The sequence below is a fragment of the Balaenoptera borealis genome (genome assembly GCF_965194805.1).
Source record: "Balaenoptera borealis genome assembly, chromosome: X".
In the NCBI taxonomy this organism is placed as follows: domain Eukaryota; kingdom Metazoa; phylum Chordata; class Mammalia; order Artiodactyla; family Balaenopteridae; genus Balaenoptera; species Balaenoptera borealis.
The window spans coordinates 37,699,729-37,721,409 of record NC_138881.1 but is presented as its reverse complement, the minus strand read 5'-3'; positions in this window follow the sequence as shown (position 1 = coordinate 37,721,409).

Genomic DNA, 21,681 nt, shown 5'->3' with positions numbered 1-21,681 from the left:
AATATATTTGAGTTCTTCTGCAGGAACTAAGGCCCCCACCCAGGTGGAGGATGGTAACTTCAGGCTGAGCACGAGATTCCTGGAGCACCGCCCTGTTGACTCACCCCACCCCAATCAGAAGAAAGTCACACACCCTGCAGCTCTCATCCCAAATTTTGCTTATAAAAACTTCTCCCCCAAAACCATCAGGGAGGTCGGCTGGGGTTCTTGAACACAAGCCACCCATTATCCTTGCTTGGCCCTACCATAAACCTTTCTCTGCTCCAAACTCCGACGTTTCAGTTTGTTTAGCCTCACTGTGCACAGGGCATACAAACTTGCATTCAGTAACAGTAGTATGGGTCTTGAACCTTGCTGGCAATGTGGCTCCTGAACCCTGCTCCCCAGTAAGAAAAGACAGTAAAGATGGCCTAAGACCTCTCCAAGGAGTTACGGGTTTGTGGTTCTAAACAATCACACTTGCTTGTCCCAAACTATCCTGCCTATAATGTGTTACATTCTTTCCTCCTTAAACAGGAAACTTTTCGTATTGACTTAGTCATTTGCATTCATTGCCCTGCAGCTCTATTGAGTGATGCCCTCAGGTTTTTGCAAAATCTGTAGGGCTACTTACCTCTGCATTCCATGACCACAGACTATTGTGCTAATTGATGTTTGAATCTTCTTTTCATATTTTTTCTCTAGTCCCCTGATCCCAGGCAGTCTCTTGTCCAATGTCTCTTCCTATCTGCAGTCAGCCATTATGTCTCCCTATAGCAGCTCCTCTTCTTTATTCCAGTGTGTTTTTACAAACTTTCTATGGGCTTAGAAATGAAACTGAGCAGGACCCTTTGAGGCTCCTGGGAACAGAAGCCTTTCCGTGTCCCCCATTTCTTTTTTTTTTTTTTTACATTTTTTTGTTGAAATATAGTTGATTTACAGTGTGCCAATCTCTGCTGTACAGCAGAGTGACTCAGTTATACACATATATACATTCTTTTTTTATATTCTTTTCCATTATGGTTTATCACAGGATATTGAATATAGTTCCCTTTGCTATACATTAGGACTTTGTTGTTTATCCATTCTAAATGTAATTCCGTGTCCCCTGTTTCTTGTTTGTAGGGAATAGACTCCAGCCTCCATGACCTTCCCCAAGTTCCAAAGGGCAGATTTGAATAGTTGCTAATCAGGGAAGGGAGGGGACGCAGAGACAAGGGAGGAGCAGTCAGGAAACAATGGTGCAGCCTTGGGGCAGGGTCCTGGTTCCCCCTAAAGGGATACACATAATATCTTTGAGCTCTTTACAGAACTAAAACCCCCAACAAATGGAAGATGTTAGCATTCTTCATTCCAGAGAAGATCAAAGTTTGATAACCTCGAGAAGCTCATCAGGAGACCACCTGAGACCAGATTAAAGGAGTGCAGGCCCTGCCCACACCATGATCCTTATCAGCAACCCCGCCCTTGAACCATTGCTATAAAACTCCTCACCAAATCTCCCCAGGTTGAGATACACAGTTTTTCAGGGCACGAGCCCACTGTGTCCCCCTTTACCTGGCAAAGCAATAAAGCTTCTTTTCTACTTCACCCAAAACTCTGTCACCGAGATTCAATTCAGCACCGGTGCACAGAGGCCAAGTTTTCAGCATCAGAAATAAAATTAAAATTTCTTAGAATTGATTACAGAATGAAGTAAACAGATGAACTCTGTAATATCTGTTTTGACTGTATTGTGGACTGAATTAGTGTCCCCTCCCCCTAATTCATATGTTGAAGCCCTAATCCCCAATGTGACTGCATTTGGAGATGGGGCCTATAAAGAGGTAATAAAGGTTAGGTGAGGTCATAAGGTAGAGCCCTAATCCAAAAGGACTGTGACCTTATAAGAGAAAGAGACATCTGACCTCCCTCTCTCTCTACCTACAAAGAGAAAAAGCTATGTAAAGACACAGGAAGAAGATGGCCATCTGTAAGCCAGGAAGAGAGACCTCACCAGAAACCACTTTGATCTTGAACTTCCAGTCTCCAAAACTGTAAAAAGATAAATCTCTCTTGTTTAACCCACCCAATCTGTGGTATTCTGTTATGGCAGCCTGAGCAGACTAATAGACTGAATTTTTTTTTTTTTTGGCCAGTTTCCAGGATCCTACCTGTGTTATTCAGAGTGGAATTGCAGGATAAGTAAGAAGTTACTTTAAAAAATTCAAATAACTTTGTTATAAAGCAGAAACTAACACACCATTGTAAAGCAATTATACGCCAATAAAGATGTTAAAAAAATTCAAATAAAGTATTATACAAGAAAAATTCACGGAGATGCTCCATTATGTGAACTATTGGGAAATGTATTATAAGGTAAAATTCCAGTGCCACAACTGATCTTCACCTACATACTTGTGCAGTAAGTCCTTTTGGCCAATGTAAAGCATAACTGATTAGCACTCTGGGGGTACAAATCTAAGAAGGGAAAAATACATTGTTATGAAGCCCTTTTGGTGCCCATGTTTTAATTCAGTTCTAAATACAATGATCATCCCTAGGTTTCTGAAAGCACCATCAGGAAGCGTACTCATTTTGGTACTTATTGCAAGACTTTCCTGAAGAAGTACAGAAAATAAACCCAAGCTCCAAATATTATCTGGCCGTTTCTTCTTTTTTTAAGAAAATACCACCAACTACTCAAAAACAGCTATGTTAAGATAAATATTAACCATTCAGATGAGGCCCATCCTCACTGCCATGAATGTGCTTTTTTGTTATTGCTTAAAAAGAAAAAAAAAACTAGCTAACTAATCCTATTCATGTATCACTTCACTCAAACAAAGAAAAAAAATAATAATCTTAACTTTTTTCTGAATTCTTCTAGATCAGGGATGGCCAACTACAGATCACATGCCAAATCCAAATTCCAACTACATCCAGTTTTTGTAAGGCCCAGACCTAAGAATGTTTTTTACATTCTTAAAGGATTGTAGATGATGATGATGATGACAACGATAATGGTGACAATGAAGAAGGAGAGATTTTATGTGGCCAGCAGAGCCAAAAATATTTACTATCTGGCCCTTTACAGAAAAATTTGCCTGTTGGTAAAATTATGTATTGACTTTGGGGCAAGCCCTATGAATGGTAGATAATGGTATTTATATGAAATCGCAAAGTAGGGCTAAATGTACAAGACTCTGCTCACATTCATTCCTCCTACAGTGGCAATATTGGATAATCAATCTCCACTAAAACAAAGAGTCAATGGAAAAGTGAAAACACTTAAAAGCGCTTGTGATTAATAACTGATATATCCCTTCTAATATAGAAAATAAGTCGATGGTTGCAACATCAGGGTAGGGAAGGGGTGCTGGGTAGAGATGTACAAAGGACCATGATACAAAGGGATCAACTGATTGCAACTGGTAGCAAATCAAAGAAAATTTAGGAGGAAGATTTTTGTATAAGTCATTCCTAGAAGGCACACATCTTGACTAAATAGATCATAGATGTTAAAATCTGCCATTTAATTTGGCTGAGAAAAAAAATCAGAAGCTAAAGACATTTTTATTATTCTTGGAAGGTTCTTTTGATAACAGAAATCTGTCTTTTCATCAAGGACAAGTATGCCAAAGAACTCTTATTTATATTACAGGGACTGAAGTGCAAAAGGAAGGTTTTTAAAATAAAGACTGCTTTTGCTGTAAGCAACCACCCCATGCAGAAGGTAAAGAACAGAAGAGCACTCCTTTTCATTAAGTCTTGATTGGAATAGGTTGAGAAGAGGGCCATGCGTTATCTTTGTTCAAATGAACAAAGGACATAAAGAGGTAATTAACATTAGGAAATAAAGATATGAGAAAATGCTCATCCTCCCAAATAAAGACAATTTAAAGTAATTTTGAGGTATCATTTTACGTTATTAAATTAGCAGGATTTTTTTTGATGGCAAGAACAACGTATGCTGGCAAAGTTGGGGTAAAACTGGCACCCATCTACTGCTCTAGGGTGGGGTGGGGGTAAAGGGAACATCCACCGGAAATTGGAGGAAATGTGGCCCCTCACATTAAGAGACAGAAGATGTTCCTTCCCTTTGACGCAAATGCTCACTTTGGAGGAAGTAATCTTAAGGAAATAACTCAAGAGAAGAAAAAAATTCTTGAATCAAAAAGATGTTCACTGTTGCCCTATAAACATAAATACAGGTAATCAGAAACAACCAAATATTCAAAAATGGGAGATGTGAATAAATACTGATATTATATCCATTTGGGAGATTATATAGCCATTGAAATCCTAATAATAAAGACCACATAGTAACATGGAAAACTATTTTAGGATATTGTCAAGTCAGAAAGCAAAATATAAAACAGTACGTAGAGTATGTTTACAACTATTAAATGTGTGCTTACTGGACAAAAACTTAAAAGCCATACCCCAAAATAAAACATTGTATGAGAGGGTAGGGTTGTAAGGTTACTGATGTTTCCTTGGCTTCAATTCTCTTTAATGTTGATATAAGTTTTCCTTGTTAAAGAAAAATTTGTTGAGCTTCCTGCATGTGCATATGAGCATTCCATTGAATGCATCTAAACCCCCTGGAATTCAATTCCATTGAATGCATCTAAACCCCCTGGAATTTAATACATCCTATCTTGGATTTTTGGAAACTAGGTTTTCTGACCCTTGGTGAAAGGGTCAGAAATTATGAAAAACGTAATTGTGGCCACTCGCATAGAAGAGTTTACAACCTTCTTTATGAGCCAACCAGAAACCTGAACTCAGAAGCTTGCTTCAGTTGTACATTTGATGTACTTTTGATACCAAGCAGGACCCTGTGGGGCTCCTGGGCACAAAAGCCTTTCTGTGTCCCCCATTTCTTGATTACAGGAAATAGGCTTCACCCCTCAGTTCCAATGGGGCAGGTTCAAACAGTTACTAATTAGGGAAGGGAGGGGATACGGAGACAAGGGAGGAACAGTCAAAAGACACAATAGTGCAGCCTTGGGGCAGGGTCCTGGTTCCCCCTCAAGGGACACACATAACAATATCCTTGAGCTGTTTTGCAGATACTGAAACCCCCACCAGGTGGGAGAAGTTAACTGTCTGCTGCCCACAAGCACGGAGACCCCAGATGGGTTGGAACCAGAAGGTTGATGATGCTGACTGCCACCTACCTCACCACCAACCAATCAGAAGAATGTCCACCAGCTGATCAAGCCCTCTTTGAACCATTACTATAAAACTTCTCACTACCCCCTCGAGGTCAGGACACACAGTTCTGAGGGCATTAGCCCACTGTGACCACCTTTGCCTGGCCAAGCAATAAAGCTATTCTTTTCTACTTCACCCAAAACTCTGTCTCCGAGAATTAATTCGGTGTTGGGGTACAGAAGCCAGATTTGGCTTCACTTTCTTCTTTTTCATATCTATATCTAGACCTTTACTTCCGCTAAGAGAGTCTTGCTGAGCTAGTATTTGAGTGTTGCCAGGCAAGCAAATAAATTCAGTTTTGTTTCAAACTGCCGGTTAGTAGTCTATCTTATTCTTTACATCCCATTACTATGGAATGTAGTATTTTCTAAAGCTATCACTTAATATATATAGCTCTCATGACTTTTGGGAAACTGTCTGCCATGGCAGATCCCCCTCCCCCAATAAGGGCCACAATGGCAATTTGACTGCAAAAAGCACCCTATCGGCCTCCACTTGTTCCAGGAACTAGCCAGCCACATAAAACCCTCCGCCCCAACACTAAACAATCCTTCTTCTTTTGAAATGTCCCCAAACTGCTAGTTTGCCCCCTGGCAGCCAACCAGGGACTGCTAGGTGTATTTAAATACAATTAGAAAGTCTCCCCTGCTTCCAAAAATCCCACTTCAGTAGAATGCTTGCCAATTAGAAACTGTCTCTGTATTTCCTAACTTTCCACTATAAACTAACTCTCCTCTCTAAACTTTGAACCCCTGCTGAAACCAAAGTAACCTACAGAAGGCTTCTCTTGCTGAAAGTTCATGAATAAACAGCCTTTGTTAATTGTGCCTTAGTTTTGTCTTTGACACTTTGACAGTTTTTCTAATCTTCAAATAATTAAGATGGATACATTTGAAAGGGAGTAACAACCCAATGGTTCCTTAGGATTATAAAACAAATCCCATTAAAGGAAACCAAAAACCAAATGTTTCATAGTTCATTTATGAAACAACCAAAGGTGAAGAAAAGATAAGGCAAAATTTTAAAACTTATGAATGTGAGATTTCAATCACCTCTCAAAACGATTCAAATTAGAGAGAGGCATTTTACTCAAATCATGGATCGTTATACCAAGACTTACTTGCCTTTGGAGGCATCTAGAATTCCAACAAAATCACTTAATTCCTGCTTCTTTGTCCAGTTACAGCTCCTTTGTCTTCTCAGACTCCTCTTGCTTGTCATGATCAAAGTGTCAGAGAAATCACAGGACCAGAGCAGACCCAACCCTCAGCATTGAAGTGCAGTAGGCAGCATACCCCCAGGCTCTTCTCCCTGCCCCACCCGCCACCATCAAGTCCCAGAGATGATGAAAATTCCTTCTCAAAAGAAAGCCTGCTAAAAATGTTTCCTTCAAACTGTGAGTGAAAAATCAGCAAACAAAGGATGCCAAGCCATCAAGCCACCAGCCACTGCATCTGCCCCCCAACGGTGCAGCCTAAGGGGATTCAAGATGGGAAAGAACGGGATACTGGCCCTAGATAGCTGAGATGCATATCAAAGGAATGATTTCAATCAGCCCAGACCCTTGCATCTTCCCATACATAGAACCGTGCTAAATTCATTAACTTGAGATGGCTGGTTTTCTTTAATTAACAGTAATCTTTTGATGTTCTGAATATCTGGTTTTTGTTGCAAAAACTCCTATATATCCTGGCTCTGCCCTTACCTCTTCAAAGTCGTCCATCAGAGCTATCTGAGAGGCTGCCTCCCAGGCTTGAGTCCTCAGGAAGTCCACCAAATGAAACAGAATTCTCAACTTTTAGGTTGTGCATATTTTTCAGTCGACATAATCTATAAGTACCTACAAATAATTTAATGCAAACCCTTGTTGTGGGTTCAACTGCATCCCCCCAAAAGATATGTCCAAGTCCTAACACTCAGTATCTGTGAATATGACCTTATTTGAAAATAAGGTCTTTGCATAGGTAATTAAGTTAAGATGTGGTCATACGGGAATAGAGCAGACCCTAAATCCAATGACTGGTATCTTCATAAGGAGAAAGTGATTTGGAGAGAGACAGGGAAGAAAGAGACAGAGATTAGAGTGATGCAGCTGCAAGCCAAGGGATGCCAAGAACAGCAAGCAACCACCTGAAGCTAGAAGAAGGGAGTGGAGAGTTTCCTGCAGAACCATCAGAGGGAGCATGGCCCTGTAGACACTTTGATTTCAGAATTCCAGCCTCCAGAACTGTGAGAGAATAAATTTCTGTTGTTGAATTTGTGGTACTTTAATACAGCAGCTCTACGAAACTGATACAACCTTCTTAGGCTATTTCCACTTAAAAGACATATAGCTCTAATGGTGGAATTGCAAGAATCAGTCAGCTGATGAGGAAGACTTTTAAAGAGCCACAGGGTCTCTGGGAAACCACCAGGAAAGTACATCAGGTATTTTATGGCAAAAACCAAACACTTGAAGGGACACAAGGGGTCAGTGTGGCCCCCAGAGTTGTGAGGAGAGGGAGGAAAAGACATCTGAAGTATTACCAAATGTTGTTCACACCTCATATCATTGCACATACAGCTTGCTATCGATTACTAATTCAGAAACCCATCATTCTTCTAGCATTAAATTATCTTAGTTCTCGAAACTTCTTCTTTACTTCCTTCTCTCTTCCTTTAACCATCTCACTAAGAAACTCCCCTAGAGAGTAGGCAAGCACAGAGGAGAAAGCAGTCCATATAGTCTATTAGCAACCATGGAAGGAATATTTATGGATACACTAATATGATTGTTTTCAATGAATTTTTCCCTTCCCTAAAGAAAGGAGAAAAGCCTTTGTATTCTTTTGCCCAGGAGATGGGGAGATTGTGCAGGCAAGAGGGGGAGGTGCTGTTACATGGCAGAAAGCAAGGTAGGAGTTAGGTACAATTTTTGGCTTTTGTTTTCAAAGCCTTGAGATAATTGAGGCAATTAAATTAGGCCCTCAAAAGGAGGAGAAAGGGAAAAGCCCCTCCCTTTGTGTTGGGGTTGGGGTTCCAAGAGTGGAAGCAGCTAAATCAGAGAAGGAAAACACATCTCTGAGTCTTGGTTGGAACCCTGACCCCTGAACTGGGGAGGACCTCAATGAGCAGAAGCTGGGTACCCTCTAGGAGGCTGGGGAACCACACACAGATACACCGCAGCACCAGAAGCCCCAGCGAAGACCCCAGTGGCTGACTGACCTGGAAGCAGCCTAGGCTTAAACACAAGGCAGAATTAATCATGTGATATAAAAGCCAGGCTTCAACACAGCCCAAGGGAGGGAGAGACAAGGACCTGGTCATACCTGAAATAGTATTTCCCATAGCCCAGGCAGGATGGAGAGTAAGGGTCAGATTTCAACTGATTTTGGAAAAATTAAAGAATGCAAAATAATGTCTCTTGTTCACCCAAGTCTGTGGGCTCAAGTAAGATTTAATGAAGGGGCAAGGGGGAGTTAATAATTAAAATTTGGAGGGTTGTATGTGAATTTCATTTCTGCAGTGTTTTTCGTAGGCTAAATTAGTACAGAATTAGGAACTGACATGAATACGATTGTTCTTTATTTGTGGAGAGGTTTATTGCTGCCAAATAACAGAGACTTTGCCTATGTGGAGGCACTCATGCGTATGACAGCTAAAGCAGTCACCCATGAACTAGCTCCCCTGAAACTAAACTCCTGAAGGCAATGTTAGAAATTCTGGAGTAAGTGAACAGGACTTAGTCCTTGGACAGTGAAAGCAGTCTTTCTGCTACCCCATGACTGGCAAAGGTTCAGAGCAAAATCCAATTCTGTTTAGGTCAGATCACACAGGGCAATGTGTGACCACAGGTTGCACTGACCTATGGATAACAGAGCAAATATCTCAGCAGCAGATGCTCATAGCCATGATGCTCACAGCAACAAAGTTCCAATAAGAATCTGGACCATCACCATTGTGACAGAGGAGGAAAAGGGGAATTCCAAACATGGGCTCAGAGTTGGAAGGGAGAGAGCAAATGCAGATTTTAGTCTGGCTTTATAAATTATCAGAAAGTCCATTTATATTTTCAATTAAAAATTCTAAAATTACTCATAGTCTTGAAATGTGCTTTAAAACACATTTTGACCTTTTTTTCATTTTTTAAAGTTACAGATAGTCCTAATCAATAGAGGAGTTTGAGTTAACAATTTTCTGTAAGTGCTAATTAGAGGACAACATTAAGGTAGAAATTCATACAGCCAGAATCTGACTGTGTAAAAAATAATAATCTATGTTCAGGAATGAAATTATTGGAGTAATTCAACCTCTGACATGACAGCACAAGTAACTCCACGGACCCACTCCCCAGCTAAACTGGTGAAAATTATTTTTAAAACAACCATTTACTATCTCTGGAAACGGCCCTATGATCATACAGCAAATGAAGAAACACTTATTCAAGAAACTTCACTAAAACTCAGTAAGAACTATAAGAGTCTGTAGTATATGAAAAATATGTGCCCTCCCTTCTACCTCCCAATTAAATAAGACAGAAATTGCTCCAGACAGGTGCAGTCAAGAACAAAGAATTCCTACTGCTGAGACTAGTTTCTAGGTAAGTGAGGAAGAGGTGGGGGCTCCCTTCTTCCCAGCCCCCACTCATGGGACAGAAGCATGACCTGGGGCTCACTGCCACTGAGAATAGTGGGTTTCCAACTGTCCTTAAACCAGATCATGTTGCAGGGTTTTCATACCAAGAGAGACAAGCCTAGCAGACTGGGGCTGCTTTCACCCCTCCATCCAGCAAGCATTCAGTTCCCAAAGCCAAGGGTATCACTCAGAGACAAGTAAGCCATTAACTCTAACAACAGCACCAGAGCCCTGACTAAGAGATTTTGCCTCAGGGGAAGCAGGCCATAGTACAGAGAGTTCCAAATCCTGCTGAAGGAACTGACTTCATTTGGAACAGAGAGTAGAGAAGTTCAAGCCTAAGGGCACTCTCAAAAGTAGTAGAAGCTGTGCTGAAAGACAGCTGGGAGGAGATTGGTAGACTCATTGGAGATACAGGCTAAATTGTAGGCCAGCTAGTTTGGAGAGAAATGCGGAAAGAGACAGCTTAGAAGAGCTCTCCCGGTGTCAGGACAAATCTAAAATACTGACCTTAGGAAATATCCTTTCAAAGGAGCCATCAAAGTAGGAACCCAAAGGAGGGCATCTCAAAAAATAAAGAAACAATATATGGGCAACTATAAATGCAACAGTCTAAGACTAAGAGTGGCATGCTCCAGAAACTACAAGTAGCTCAGGGTGCCTGGAGGAAAGGGCATATCTAGAGTAAGGGAGTAGGGAGAGGTGACATAGAGGGTCAAGTGAGTGCCAAATTAGCACGAAATTTTTCCTTGACCTTGCACAAGTCACAGAAAATTACAGAAGGAGTTTAAGACAATGAGTGACAGATGCTCTGAACTTCAGACTTAGTGCAGAATTTGTGGTAGCAATGGAAGGGGTAGACTAGAGGGGACTAGAAAACCACTAAAAGGAGGTGAGGAGTAAGACAGGCCTAATCTGAGGAAAGAGGGAAGGATATGAGGAAGGGAGAACCTTTATAATCCTATGGCTATCTGGCATGAGGGAGGACAGCTCTAGAATTCATTCTTTTGTTCATTCATTCATTCATTCATTTAATATGTGTTTATTGAGTGTCCATCAGTGCCCAGGCATACTGTTCTAGAATAGCCCCCAGGCTTAGGTTGAGTTACCCAGAAGCAGATCCCTGAGTTGATGATTTGTGGACAACTGATTTAATAAGAACTTGCTCTCCAGCAAAGCCAGGAAGGGAGTGGGGGAAGCAAGACAGAGATGGGGAGGAAGTCAAGCAAGGGGGTTGCTTCCTGTTGGTAGGGACTGGTGGTGGGTAATGCTGGGTGTTGCTCTGTTGGGCAGAGCTCAGTAAAACTTTCATCTGCTTGTCTGCTGATGGGTGGGGCTGAGTTCCCTCCCTGTTGGTTTTTTGGCCTGAGGAGACCCAGCACCGGAGGCTACAGGCTCTTCGGTGGGGCTAATGGTGGACTCCAGGAGGGCTCTCGTCAAGGAGTACTTCCCAGAACTTCTGCTGCCAGTGTCCTTGTCCCTGCGGTGAGCCATAGCCACCCCCAGCCTCTGCAGGAGACCCTCCAACACTAGCAGGAAGGTCTGGTTCAGTCTCCTATGGGGTCACTGCTCCTTCCCCCTGGGTCCTGATGTGCACACTACTTTGTGTGTGCCCTCCAAGAGTGGAGTCTCTGTTTCCTCCAGTCCTGTTGAAGTCCTGCAATCAAATCCCGCTAGCCTTCAAAGTCTGATTCTCTGGGAATTCCTCCTCCTGTTGCCAGACCTCCACGTTGGGATGCCTGATGTGGGGTTGATTTTAGTCAAGTCCCTCAGAGAGCAGCTGCATTCTGACCCTGCAGGAGAACTTCGGAGTGTGAGTTACACCTCAGAGATGTCCACATCTACCACAAGGGACCTGGGCTTTGATACCCCTGAGTGGAACCCCCATAGTGTAAGCTTTCTAAATGTAACTTAACTGTTTTTTCTTTACTTTTTATTTAATTTTTTGACACATGAAAAGTTGTACCTAATTAATGCATACAACTTCATGAATGTGGAGATAAGTATACATCCATGAAACCATCACCACAATCTATGCCATCAACCTATCTAACACCTCCAAAAGTTCCTCCTCGAAAAACTGAAAATAGAACTATTATATTATTGGGTAATCCCACTTGCTTCTACTATCCAAAGGAATTGAAATCAGGATCTTGAAGAGATAAATGTGCCTTATCTATTTACTTGTTTGTCTTCTTTTTTTAATTTAGTGAGAGACAATTCTAACTTCTTGCAAGATTTCTTCTCACCTCAAGCCCCAAAGTCATCCCTGTTAATCCTCTATCACTCTTTAAAGTGTTCTTCCCTACCCCCTCCACTTAGCTCTGCCATACCTGTTCATTCATTCAATAGACATTGATGGAGAGCTTGCTGTGTGCCAGCCACTGAATTAAGGAGCTGGAAGTAAGAGAAAAATCAAAGATAAATAAAACTCAAATCCTTAGCCAGCCCCAGCCTCTGATGACAAAATGATATTAAATTTGTAATTAACTTTGTAATCTGATAGACAAAACCCCTTATTTACAATCTTTGATGAGTTCACCTAACCTCTCTAAACTTCAGTTTTCTTAATTGGTAAAATAGGGATACCAATTAAACCCAATACTATCTATCTCCAAAGGATTTTAAAAAGATTAAACAATGTATACAGAGGAATACACTGGAACTCACCAAAAAAGATACCCCACATCCAAAGACAAAGGAGAAGCCGCAATGAGACGGTAGGAGGGGCGCAATCACAGTAAAATCAAATTCCATAACTGGTGCGTGGGTGACTCACAGACTGGAGAACACTTATACCACAGAAGTCCACCCACTGGGGTGAAGGTTCTGAGCCCCACGTCAGGCTTCCCAACCTGGGGGTCCAGCAACGGGAGGAGGAATTCCTACAGAATCAGACTTTGAAGCCTAGTGGGAATTGATTGCAGGACTTCGACAGGACTGGGGGAAACAGAGACTCCATTCTTGGAGGGCACACACAAAGCAGTATGCACATCGGGACCCAGGGGAAGGAGCAGTGACCTTGGGGGAGACGGAACCAGACCTACCTGCTAGTGTCGGAGGGTCTCCTGCAGAGGCGGGGGGTGGCTGTGTCTCACCATGGGGACAAGGACACTGGCAGCAAAAGTTCTGGGAAGTACTCCTTGACGAGAGCCCTCCTGGAGTCCACCATTAGCCCCACCAAAGAGCCTGTAGCCTCCGGTGCTGGGTCTCCTCAGGCCAAAAAACCAACAGGGAGGGAACTCAGCCCCACCCATTAGCAGACAAGTAGATGAAAGTTTTACTGAGCTCTGCCCAACAGAGCAACACCCAGCATTACCCACCACCAGTCCCTCCCAACAGGAAGCTTGTACAAGTCTCTCAGATAGCCTCATCCACCAGAGGGCAGACAGCAGAAACAAGAACTACAATCCTGCAGCCTGTGGAACAAAAACCACATTCACAGAAAGACAGACAAAATGAAAAGGAAGAGGACTGTGTACCAGATGAAGGAACAAGATAAAATCCCAGAAAAACAACTAAATGAAGTGGAGATAGGCAACCACCGAGAAAAAGAATTCAGAATAATGATAATGAAGACGATCCAGGACCTCGGAAAAGAGAATGGAAGCAAAGATCGAGAAGATGCAAGAAATGTTTAACAAAGACCTACAAGAAATAAAGAACAAACACCTAGAAGAATTAAAGAACAAACAGAGATGAACAATACAATAACTGAAATGAAAAATACACTACAAGGAATCAATAGCAGAATAACTGAGGCAGAAGAATGGATAAGTGACCTGGAAGGCAGAATGGTGGAATTCACTGCCGTGGAACAGAATAAAGAAAAAAGGATGAAAAGAAATGAAGACAGCCTAAGAGACCTCTGGGACAACATTAAACACACCAACATTTGCATTATAGGGGTCCCAGAAGGAGAAGAGAGAGAGAAAGGACCCAAGAAAATATCTGAAGAGATTATTGTTGAAAACTTCCCTAACATGTAAAAGGAAATAGCCACCCAAGTCCAGGAAGCACAGAGAGTCCCAGGCAGGATAAACCCAAGGAGAAACATGCCAAGACACATAGTGATCAAAATGACAAAAATTAAAGACAAAGAAAAATTATTAAAAGCAACAAGGGAAAAACAACAGATAACACACAAGGGAACTCCCATAAGGCTAACAGCTGATTTCTCAGCAGACACTCTACAAGCCAGAAGGGAGTGGCATGATATACTTAAAGTGATGAAAGGGAAGAACCTACAACCAAGATTACCCTACCCAGCAAGGATCTCATTCAGATTCGATGGAGAAATCAAAAGCTTTACAGACAAGCAAAAGCTAAGAGAATTCAGCACCACAAAACCAGCTCTACAGCAAATGCTAAAGGAATTTCTCTAAGTGGGAAACACAAGAGAAGAAAAGGACCTACAAAAACAAACCCAAAGCAATTTAAAAAATGGTAATAGGAACATACATATTGACAATTACCTTAAACGTGAATGGACTGAATGGTCCAACCAAAAGACACAGGCTTGCTGAATGGATACAAAAACAAGACCCATATATATGCTGTGTACAAGAGACCCACTTCAGACCTAGGGACACATACAGACTGAAAGTGAAGGGATGGAAAAAGATATTCCATGCAAATGGAAATCAAAAGAAAGCTGGAGTACCAACACTCATATCAGATAAAATAGACTTTAAAATAAAGAATGTTACAAGAGACAAGGAAGGACAATACATAATGAGCAAGGGATCAATCCAAGAAGAAGAAATAACAATTATAAATATATATATGCACCCAACATAGAAGCACCTCAATACATAAGGCAAATGCTAACAGCTATAAAAGAGGAAATCAACAGTAACACAATAATAGTGGGGAACTTTAACACCTCACTTACACCAATGGACAGATCATCCAAAAAGAAAATTAATAAGGAAACACAAGCTTTAAATGACACAACAGAACAGATAGATTTAATTGATATTTATAGGACATTCCATCTGAAAACAGCAGATTACACATTCTTCTCAAGTGCACATGGAACATTCTCGAGGATAGATCACATCTTGGCTCATAAATCAAGCCTCGGTAAATTTAAGAAAACTGAAATCATATCAAGCATGTTTTCCAACCACAACGCTATAAGATTAAAAATAAGTTACAGGGACGAAAACGTAAAAAACAAAAACACATGGAGGTTAAACAATACATTACTAAATTACCAAGAGATCACTGAAGAAATCAAAAAGGAAATCAAAAAACACCTAGAGACAAATGACAACGAAAACACAACGATCCAAAACCTACGGGATGCAGCAAAAGCAGTTCTAAGAGGGAAGTTTATAGCAATACAATCCTATCTTAAGAAACAAGAAAAATCTCAAATGAACAATCTAACATTACACCTAAAGGAATTAGACAAAGAAGAACAAACAAAACCCAAAGTTAGTAGAAGGAAAGAAATCATAAAGATCAGAGCAGAAATAAATGAAATAGAAACAAAGAAAACAAGACCAAAGATGAATAAAACTAAAAGCTGGTTCTTTAAGAGGATAGAAAGCCCAGAGATAAACCCATGCACCTATGGTCAACTAATCTATGACAAAGGAGGCAAGGATATACAATGGAGAAAAGACAGTCTCTTCAATAAGTGGTTCTGGGAAAACTGGACAGCTACATGTAAAAGAATGAAATTAGAACACTCCCTAACACCATACACAAAAATAAACTCAAAATGGATTAAAGACATAAATGTAAGACCAGACACTATAAAACTCTTAGAGGAAAACACAGGAAGAACACTCTTTGACATATATCATAGCAAGATCTTTTTTTGACCTACCTCCTAGAGTAATGGAAATAAAAACAAAAATAAACAAACGGGACCTAATGAAACTTAAAAGCTTTTGCACAGCAAAGGAAACTATAAACAAGACAAAAAGACAACCCTCAGAATGGGAGAAAATATCTGCAAACGAATCAATGGACAAATGATTAATCTCCAAAATATATAAACAGCTCATGCAGCTCAATATTAAAAAAACAAACAACCCAATCAAAAAATGGGCAGAAGACCTAAATAGACATCTCTCCAAAGAAGACATACAGATGGCCAAGAGGCACATGAAAAGCTGCTCAACATCACTAATTGTTAGAGAAATGCAAACCAAAACTACAATGAGGTACCACCTCACACTGGTTAGAATGGGCATCATCAGAAAATCTACAAACAACAAACGCTGGAGAGGGTGTGGAGAAAAGGGAACCCTCTTGCACTGTTGGTGGGAATGTAAATTGATACAGCCACTATGGAGAACAGTATGGAGGTTCCTTAAAAAACTAAAAATAGAACTACCATACGACCCAACAATCCCAGTACTGGGCACATACCCTGAGAAAACCATAATTCAAAAAGACACATACACCGCAATGTTCATTGCAGCAATATTTACAATAGCCAGGACATGGACGCAACCTAAATGCCCATCGACAGACGAATGGGTAAAGAAAATGTAGTACATATGTGCAACGGAATATTAGCCATAAAAAGGAATAAAACTGGGTCATCTGTAGAGACGTGGATGGACCTAGAGACTGTCATACAGAGTGAAGTCAGAAAGAGAAAAACAAGTATCAGATATTAACACATATATGTGGAATCTAGAAAAATGGTACAGATGAGCCAGTTTGCAAGGCAGAAATAGAGACACAGATGTAGAGAACAAACGTATGGACACCAAGGGGGGAAAGCGGTGGGGGCGGGGATGGTGGTGGTGGGATGAATTGGGAGATTGGGATTGACATGTATACACTAATATGTATAAAATAGATAACTAATAAGAACCTGCTGTATAAAAAAATAAATAAAATTAATTTTTTTTCAAAAACCAATGTATACAAAGTACCTAGCAGAGTGTCTGGTATATAAAAAGCACCTAGAAAAAAAATTCTGTTAATTGTAAGGAGTTTGGGAAAAGGGAGGGAAACTAATTCTGACCCTTTCAAATAGTTGCAGCAAAACAGCTATAGTACAATACAAAGATTAATCAGACTCACAAGACCCGGGTGTGAGTTTAACTCCAGTGCTTACCAGTGTCCTTGGACATATAAACTCTACTTTCCTCATTGTAGTAGATTTTTATTGATGGTTTAGAGGCTTCTCAGCATCTGATCCCCTTTTACATTTGGCAGGGGCCAAGGGGTCCCACTGTGTGAACCTTGGAGGAAGCAACTACAAAAGCCACAAAGCCCAGCTTTAGCAGCTAGGTCACAGCCACATGACCAGGCTCAGCCAGTCAGATGTCCCTCCTAGGACTGAGCAAGAAATTGAGGACTCTGGTGTAGTGGAACCTACCATTTGGTGGAAACAGTGAGAGCAGTATCCAGTGCTCCTGGCAATGGTGCCAACAGAGGTAAGTCAGGGTTCATGCTCTAAAAACTGACCAGGATACACTCTTCTGAAGATGAAGAGAATACCTATTTCACAGGGTTTGGGGGGTAATTAATTGTGAAAAAACTGATCACAGAGCCTGGAGCATAACAGATGCTTAATAAGTGTTTCTTGAGTCCGTTTAGGAGGCTTTCTCAAGTTTCTCAAAAAAGGCTGAGAGTTTCTGAGTTGGCTCCATCTAAACAAGCAATTCCCAAGGACTATTTTTCCCATTTCATTTCTTATCCAAGTTATGTATTTCTTATCCCAATTATGTATTTCTCCTTGTTCTCCACTCCACGTTCAAAGTACACTTAGCTCTGACATGTAGAAGAATTCAGTTCATTATCTCTAGTATTTGTACATTTTGTCTTGCTCTCTGGTTAAAAAGTAACTACTTTATCTGGTGCTTTCTGAAAGGCAAGCTCAGAAGGCTTTGGAAGTAGTTTCCTGTCCTCTAGTTTAAGGTCTAGGTGAAGGAGAGAAAACTCAAAGCAGCTACAGTGAAACAGACAGCTAAGTGCCAGATGTGATCTATGCCAGTAAATCTTGTCACAAAAACAGAGCTCTGTGTGACAATGTTCTGTGCATGTGGGCGTTCATAGGGTCTATTTCCCAGCCCTCTTCTTTGGCTCTACAAGGTGTCTTTTTGGGAAATCTCTTTCATTCTTTCAGTTTCAACCACCAGCTATAAGCTGGTGGCCCTCCAAGGCTGCCATGCCACATTTCCACCCACCTGTTGTGCCTCTCCACCTGGTTCCACTCACACCTCTGCTCAGCACCGAAAACACTGAACTCATTATCTCCTACCTGACCCTACCCCTTTGCACAGACCACTCCATCCTCTGAGTTCTTTCTTTTTATTCATAATAACACCATTCCCCCAGTCGGCCAGGCCCCAGTCCTTGGTGTTATTTCTATTCCTTTCACCTCCTTCTCCTATAATTCATGCTTTGCATGGATGTTTATACCCATCCTATCCTTTTCACTCTCACTGTCATCACCCCGGTTGAGACTCAAATGTTTTTTTCTCTCTTGGTTATAACAATAGCTGCCTAGTTAGCCTTTATCATTTCTCCCTTATCCCCTGGCTACATGCTTCCCTCCTCACAGACCTTAAATTACTAAACATTGCCTATTCAAGCCAACAAACATTTATTGCAAACCTAATCATGCATAACATTACAACACATACATACAAAACATTATCAGTGTTCAAAGACACGGATAAATGGATTTGGTGTAAATCTTAAAAACAAAGTTGAAGAACTCCATTTCTATGGACTGAATGTTTCTTTCCCCCCAGAATTCATATGTTGAAATCCTAACCCCCAAGGTGATGGTAGTGGGAGGTGGGGACTTTGGGAGGTGATTAGGTCATGAGGGTGGAGACTTCATGAATGAGATTAGTGCCCTTATAAAAGAAACCCCAGGGACATCCCTTGCCCCTTCTGCCATGTGAGTTTATGGTGGAAAAATGGCCATCTATGAACCAGAAAGTGGGCCCCCAGCAAATTAGAAAATCTGTTATCAGCCTCCAGAACTGTAAGAAATAAATTCTTGTTTATAAACCACCCAGTCTATGATATTTTTGATGTAGTAGCCTAAATGGACTGAGACATCCATCATTTGTATAAGATCTTTGACAATGAATAGGATTTTGACAGGTGGAGTTGAGTAAAAGGTCATTAAGGGAAAGGGGGCCACATTAGGAAAGATCCTGGGGTGGCAGCATGTTGAGGGGAGGGTACATTTTAAGTAATTGCAAAGATTCCAGTTAGGACAATTAGATAGAAGAAGGAAAGTACTGAAAGATGAGCTGGGAAAAGTTGGGAGGGCCCATTTAAAAAGGGGCTTTGAATGTCAAACTGAGAAGTTTATACTTCATTTCCTCTACATTGTCTAATAGATTTGAAGCATTTTGCTTGTTTTTAAGGATATTGAAGATGTTTGATCATGGAAGCAACACAAGCAAAGCTGTTGGTCTAAATGATGGTGCATGGGAGGTGTGCAGAGAAGAAACTGGAAACAAAGAAGTTAGGAAGCTTTTGCATTGTCACAGATCAGGGGCAATGAAGGAAGACCTGAACTAAGGCAGTGGCTGTGGAAATGAAAAGAAAAAAAATGCAAGAGGCATCATGAAGGTGAATCTGCAAGACCCAACAAATCATTTGAGGTAAAAGATGATGGAAAAGGAGAGTCTAGTATGATTCCACGTTGACTTTGAGAGTGGAAACTCCATTAATATCATCAGGATGTACTCAGGATTTAAGATGCTGTGGATAGGGTGATGTGTCAAATCTTAGCTTGGTGTTTATGGTTATATCAAAGTCTCAGCAGGAAACAGAATTCATCCAGATTATTCAAATGAAGAGGCTTAATGAAAGGGACACATCTGTAGATGTGTGGTTAATGTCAAGGGAACTAACAACGGATTTGAAGGAGAGATAGCAACAATGGGAAGTTATTAGCACCCATAAGGCTGAAGGGACAAAGGGAAGGTATAGTATCACCAAAGCCTACTGAGAGCTGGAGCCACCAAAGAATAGCTGCCTGGTGGGAGCTGAGATTGAGGAGGTGTGCAGATATCACACCAAAGCAAGAAAAGAGTGGGGAGAAATGCCCTGAGCTCTATTCCCTCCTGCCAGTCTCCTGCTTGTGCCTCCCACTGGAGCTCTGGAGAGAAGTTTCAGGTTCAGTCTCCCTAGGCACAGAGGAGGAAAGAAAGAGCAAAAAACAAAATAGGGATAAAACTGAGAATAATATAGAGAAAAAGCCAACACAACAGTTTTCCAAAATTTGCCTTTAAATATTCCCTAATATGCTTTTTTTTTTTTAATATATTTTATTTTTAATCTTTGTTAGCCATGGTATTTGCCCTAATGATATTTGGAAAGTTGGTATATGTTAGAAGACATTTTAAAGATTCTTTTTTTTTTTTTTGGTTGTGTTGGGTCTTCGTTTCTGTGCGAGGGCCTTCTCTAGTTGTGGCAAGTGGGGGCCACTCTTCATCGCAGTGCGCGGGCCTCTCACTATCGTGGTCTCTCCCGTTGAGGAGCACAGGCTCCAGATGCGCAGGCTCAGTAGTTGTGGCTCACGGGCCTAGCCGCTCCGCGGCATGTGGGATCCTCCCAGACCAGGGCTCGAACCCGCGTCCCCTGCATTAGCAGGCAGACTCTCAACCACTGCACCACCAGGGAAGCCCCCTAATATGCTTTTTTATTTCCCTGCTTCCATACATTGGTTCTTGCTAGTCCCTCTGCCTGGGAAATTTTCTCTTTCTCTGTTGAAGTCCTATCTATCCTCCAAATCCTAAGCTCAAAAGATTCTTCCTCCAAGGATACTTTCCTGATTAGCTCCAATCAGGGGTGCTCATTCTTACCTGTAAATACCAAACCCTTTGTACTGCTCCTTCTGTGTTCACTAAAGGCTACCTTGAGTTAATTACTTATGTCCATCTTTTACTATCTTATAGAAAATAACCTCAATAAGTATAAAAATCTTCAGTAAGTATAAAAATTCATTCATCATATCACTCAAAAAGTCTACCATATTGTTTTACTCGTGGTAGGAACTCTACAAACAATTTTGGAATACACTTGTAGGAACTGAATTCTTCGCTTTTATTCCAGCCTTTTGGCTAGCAATTTCTCTCTAACCCTCCTATTCTTTCCCCTCTAGGGTATCCATTAATATAAGCTGCAGACTACCCATCAAACCTAAAAGCAAAACAGAACAGCTCAAAAAATATCCAGGAGTTTGGAAAAGGACATGGTTTGAGTAAATGCTGAGTGGGAAACTTCCTGTTTCTTTTACTGAAGGACTTTAGCAGAAGCATCTAGTACAATGGTTATACAGAGTAAGCACACAATAAATATTAGATGGATGAATGGATGGATGAATAATTGAAGAATGTATGGGGGAGGGACTCTCAAAGAATTTTTTTCACTTAACAGTTTAGAGAGGCTGGATGTCAATTCTGGTTCTTCATGTCTTGAAGGCTGAGAATATAATTTTTATATGTTCTTTTCTAACATTCATTTCAACCTAACAACTGAATATTAGGCAGGGGTCTAGGGATCTTACCTGTTATGAAAATGAATTGGTCCTGAGAGCCTGCCAAGTCAGAATGGATTCAGCGTGAGTGCTGAAAAGACAGCTAACAGAGGTAACATCTATGTCTTCAGTAGGAAAAAGACAGATTCTCAGAGAGGAGCAGAGAGGTCATTCCAGTGGAAGGAAATGGTGACTACAGCAAAAATTGGGTGTGCATAGACTGATGAGTTTGGTCGTATGCCTGGAGGAAATGCTATAGAATACTCAAAACCAAAAACCTCAGGGAAAACCTGGCAAATTGGGTTAATATGCGTGAAGATAGCAAAGTGTCCGCAGCTAGATTACATTTCCAGCACCGGCAATCTTAGGTTAAGAAGTTTAGAAACATCTTTTCAGGAGCCCTC